This window comes from Hordeum vulgare, chromosome 4H, assembly GCF_904849725.1.
Source record: "Hordeum vulgare subsp. vulgare chromosome 4H, MorexV3_pseudomolecules_assembly, whole genome shotgun sequence".
Lineage (NCBI taxonomy): Eukaryota > Viridiplantae > Streptophyta > Magnoliopsida > Poales > Poaceae > Hordeum > Hordeum vulgare.
In genome coordinates, this window is record NC_058521.1 from 41,588,228 (window position 1) to 41,594,069 (window position 5,842).

Genomic DNA, 5,842 nt, shown 5'->3' on the forward strand with positions numbered 1-5,842 from the left:
CTAGAAACGATCTATTGACGAGGTAGACTATTCCTAACTGAAGTATCAATGGCGCCAGAAAAGTATTGTAGCAGCTAGTAGCAGTGTAACGAGTAACAGCAGTGGCAAGGAACAACAATAGTGACAGCAGTAGCAAGTAGCAACAGTAGCAAGTAACATCAACAACAAGTAACAGTAGTAGCAATAGTAGTAACAACTGTAGCAGCAAGTAATAGTAGCAGCAACAATGGTAACAGCAGCAGAGCAAAGCAAGTAACAGTGGCAGTGGTACACACTCGTAGGCAATGGATCGGTGATTTGTTGGATGACATTCATCATGCAATAGTTATAACACACACAGATATGTGGCTAGCTCCCGTTCGTCAATGTGTTGTAGGCATGCATTCCCTGTTTAGTCATACGTGCTTGGGGAAAAGAACTTGCATGACATCTATTGTCCATCCCTCTCATGGCAGCGGGGTCCAAAATGATACTACGAGATATTAAGGTTCTCCTTTTAATAAAGAACCGGACCAATGCATTAGCACTTGGTGAACACATGAACTCCTCAACTATGGTCATCACTGGGAGTGGTTCCGGTTATTGTCACTCCGGGGTTGCCGGATCATAACACATAGTAGGTAACTACAACTTGCAAGATCGGATCTAAAACACACATATATTGGTGACAACATAATAATTTTCAGATCTGAAATCATGGCACTCGGGCCGTAGTGACAAGCATTAAGCATGGCAAAGTAGTAGCAACATCAATCTCATAACATAGTGGATACTAGGGATCAGTCCCCATCAAAATTAACTCGATTACATGATAGATCTCATCCTAATCATCACTGCCCAGCAAGCCTACGAATAGATTACTCACGAACGATGAAGAGCTTCATGGAATTGGAGAGGGAAGAAGGTTGATGATGATGATGGCGACGATCTCCTTGATCTGGAGCCCAAAACGGACTCCAGATCTGCCCTCCAGGGCAAGAACGGGATGTGGCGGCGCCTCTGGATCGTAAAACGCGATGAAATCTTCTCTCTTCATTTTTTCCAGGACGAAAGGGAATAAATAGCACTGGAATTGGGGGCGGCCGAGCCACGTGGGCCCCACAAGCCTGGTGGCCGCGACCAGGGGGGAGGCCGCGGCCACAGGGCTTGTGGGCCACTGGCCCGTCCCCTCCGGTGGATCTTTGCGTAGGTATTTTTCATATTTTCCAGAAATATTCTCCGTAAATTTTCAGGACGTGCCGAGAACTTCCATTTATGCACAAAAACAACACCATGGCAATTCTGCTGAAAACAGCGTCAGTCCGGGTTAGTTCCATTCAAATCATGCAAATTAGAGTCCAAAACAAGGGCAAAAGAGTTTGGAAAAGTAGATACGATGGAGACGTATCATGCCTCGAGATACCTCTCCATCACACGGAGTGACAAATCCTAGTCTTGATCCATAGTAACTCAACGGACACCTTCGGAGATACCTGTAGAGCACCTTTATAGTCACCCATTTACGTTGCGACGTTTGATACACACAAGGTATTCCTCCGGTGCTAGTGAGTTATATGATCTCATGATCATAGGAAGAAATACTTGACACGTAGAAAACAATAGCAATAAAATGACACGATCAACATGCTACGTTCATAGTTTGGGTCTAGTCCATCACCTGATTCTCCTAATGATGTGATCTAGTTATCAAGTGACAACACTTGCACATAGCCAGAAAACCTTGACTATCCTTGATCAACTGGCTAGCCAACTAGAGGCCTTCTAGGGACATTGTTTTGTCTATGTATCCACACATGTATGTATGTTTTCATTCAATACAATTATAGCATGGATAATAAATGAGTATCTTGTAACAGGAAATATAATAATAACTATTTATCATTGCCTCTAGGGCATATTTCCAACAGTCTCCCACTTGCACTAGAGTTAATAATCTAGTCCTCACATCGCCATGCGATTTACATTGTAATAAATCTAACACCCATACAGTTCTCGTGTTGATCATGTTTTGCCCATGGAAGAGGTTTAGTCAGCGGGTCTCCTACATTCAGATCCGTGAGCACTTTGCAAATATTCACGTCCTCTCCTTCGACGTAGTCAAGGATGAGGTTGAAGCATCATTTGATGTGCCTGGTCTTCTTGTGAAACCTTGGTTCCTTTGCTAAAGCAATGGCATTAGTCTTGTCACAGAACATAGTTATTGGATTTAGTGCGCTCGACACAACTCCAAAATCCGTCATGAACTGCTTCATCCAGACACCCTCCTTTGCTGCCTCCGAGGCAGACATGTACTCCGCTTCACATGTAGAATCAGCTACGACGCTTTGCTTGGAACTGCACCAGCTTACCCCACCCCCATTAAGAATAAATACGTATCTGGTTTGTGACTTATAGTCATGTGGATCAGTGTCAAAGCTTGCATCGACGTAACCCTTTACGACGAGTTCTTCCTCACCTCCATAAACGAGAAACATTTCCTTAGTCCTTTTCAGGTACTTCAGAATATTCTTGACTGCCGTCCAGCGATCCACTCCTAGATTACTCTGAAACCTGCGTGCCATGCTTACGTCTGGTCTAGTGCACAACATTGCATACATTATAGAACCTATGACTGAAGCATAGGGGACGGAACTCATTTGTTCTCTATCTTCTGCAGTTGCTGGGCACTGAGTCTTACTCAATTTTATACCTTGTAACACTGGCAAGAACCATTTCTTGGACTGTTCCATTTTGAACTTCTTCAAAACTTTATCAAGGTATGTTCTTTGTGAAAGTCCTATCAGGCGTCTCGATCTATCCCTATAGATCTTATTGCCTAGAATGTAAGCAGCTTCTCCTAGGTCCTTCATAGAGAAACTTTTATTCAAGTAATCCTTTACGCTCTCCAAAAACTCCACGTTGTTTCCAATCAGCAATATGTCATCCACATATAATATTAGAAACGCCACAGAGCTACCACCCACTTTCTTGTAAATACAAGATTCTCCAACCACTTGTATAAACCCAAATGCTTTGATCACCTCATCAAAGCGCTTATTCAAACTCCGAGATGCTTGCACCAGTCCATAAATGGATCGCTGGAGCTTGCATACTTTGTTAGCGTTCTTTGGATCGACAAGACCTTCAGGTTGCATCATATACAACTCTTCCTTAAGAAAACCGTTAAGGAACGCCGTTTTGACATCCATAATCGAAAAATGCAGCTATTGCTCGGACGGACTTAAGCATCGCTACCGGTGAGAACGTCTCATCGTAGTCAACTCCTTGAACTTGTGAAAAACCCTTTACCACAAGTCGAGCTTTATAAACGATCACATTACCGTCTGCGTCCATCTTCTTCTTAAAGATCCATTTGTTCTGAATAGCCTTGCGACCTTCAGGTAATACTTCCAAAGTCCACACTTTGTTTTCATACATAGATCCTATCTCGGACTTCATGGCCTCCAGCCATTTGTTGGAATCCGAGCCCATCATTGCTTCTTCATAATTTGCAGGTTTATTGTTGTCTAACAACATGATTGATAAGATAGGATTACCGTACCACTCTGGAGTAGTGCGTGATCTTGTCGACCTGTGAGGTCTGATAGGAACTTGATCCGAAGTTTCATGATCATCATCATTAGCTTCCTCCTCAACCGGCGTCACTTCGACGGGGGTTTCCCCTTGCCCTGTGCCACCATCTAGAGGGACTAGAGGTTCGACAACCTCATCAAGTTCTATCTTCCTCCCACTCAATTCTTTCGAGAGAAACTCCTTCTCAAGAAAAGCTCTGTTTTTACCAACAAACAGTTTGCCCTCGGATTTGAGATAGAAGGTGTACTCAACTGTCTCCTTTGGGTAACCTATGAAAACACACTTTTCCGCTTTGGGTTCGAGCTTTTCAGGCTGAAGCTTTTTGACATAAGCATCACATCCCCAAACTTTAACAAACGAAAATTTTGGTCTTTTGCCATACCACAATTCGTATGGTGTGGTCTCAACGTATTTTGATGGTGCCCTATTTAAAGTGAATGCAGTTGTCCCTAATGCATAACCCCAAAACGATAACGGCAAATCGGTAAGAGACATCATAGACCGCACCATTTCTAATAAAGTACGATTACGGCGTTCGGACACACCTTTACGTTGTGGTGTTCCAGGCGGTGTCAACTGTGAAACAATTCCACATTGTCTTTAGTGAGCACCAAACTCGAAACTCAGATATTCACCCCCACGATTAGACCGTAGGAACTTGATCTTCTTGTTACGATGATTTTCAACTTCACTCTGAAATTGCTTGAACTTCTCAAACGTTTTAGACTTGTGCTTCATCAAGTAGATATATCCATACCAACTCAAATCGTCGGTGAAGGTGAGAAAATAATGATATCCGCTGCGTGCCTCCACACTCATCGGACCGCACACATCGGTATGTATGATTTCCAACAATTCACTTGCATGCTCCATTGTTCCGAAGAACGGAGTCTTAGTCATCTGGCCCATGAGGCATGGTCCGCACGTGTTAAGTGATTCAAAGTCAAGTGACTCCAAAAGTCCATCGGAATGGAGTTTCTTCATGCGCTTTACACCAATATGACATAAGGGGCAGTGCCACAAAAACATGGCGCAATCATTGTTAACTCTACATCTTTTGGTCTCAATGTTATGTATATGTGTATCATTGCTATCAAGATTCAATATGAACAATCCTCTCACATTGGGTGCATGACCATAAAAGATATTACTCATAGAAATAGAACAACCATTATTCTTTGACTTAAACGAGTAACTATCTCGTAATAAACAAGATCCAGATATAATGTTCATGCTTAACGCAGACACTAAATAACAATTATTTAAGATCATAACTAATCCTGATGGTAACTGAAGTGAAACTGTGTCGATGGCGATTGCATCAACCTTGGAACCATTTCCCATGCGCATCGTCACTTCATCCTTCACCAGCCTTCGTTTATTCCGCACTTCATGCTTCGAGTTGCAAATATGAGAAACAGAACCAGTATCAAATACCCAGGCACAACTACGAGAGTTGGTTAAGTACACATCAATAACATGTATATCAAATATACCTGATTCTTCCTTGGCCGCCTTCTTATCAGCCAAATACTTGGGGTAGTTGCGCTTCTAGTGACCCAGTCCCTTGCAATAATAACACTCTGTTTCAGGCTTAGGTCCAGCCTTGGGTTTCTTTATTGGATTGGCAACAGGCTTGCCGCTCTTCTTGGAGTTACCCTTCTTGCCTTTGCCGTTTCTCTTGAAACTAGTGGTCTTATTGACCATCAACACTTGATGCTCTTTCCGGAGTTCTGACACTGCGACTTTCAGCATCGCGAATAACTCGCCGGGTGACTTGTTCATCTCTTGCATGTTATAGTGCAACACAAAGATCTTGTAGCTTGGTGGCAATGATTGAAGAATTCTGTCAGTGATAGCTTCTTGCGTGAGTTCAATACCTAGCTCAGCTAGACGGTTAGAGTACCCAGACATTTTGAGCACATGTTCACTGATAGACGAATTCTCCTCCATCTTGCAAGCATATAATTTATCAGAGGTCTCATACCTCTTGATCCGGGCGTTCTTCTGAAAGATAAACTTCAACTCCTGGAACATCACATATGTTCCATGACGCTCAAAGCAACGTTGAAGTCCCGGCTCTAAGCCATACAAGACTGCACATTGAACTACTGAGTAGCCTTCCTTACGTGTTAACCAGGCGTTCTTAACATCTTGGTCAGCCGTAGCGGGTGGTTCATCTCCTAGCGCAGCATTAAGGACATAATCCTTCTTCCCAACTTGCAGGAGCAACTTAAGATTACGAGCCCAGTCTACAAAGTTGCTTCCA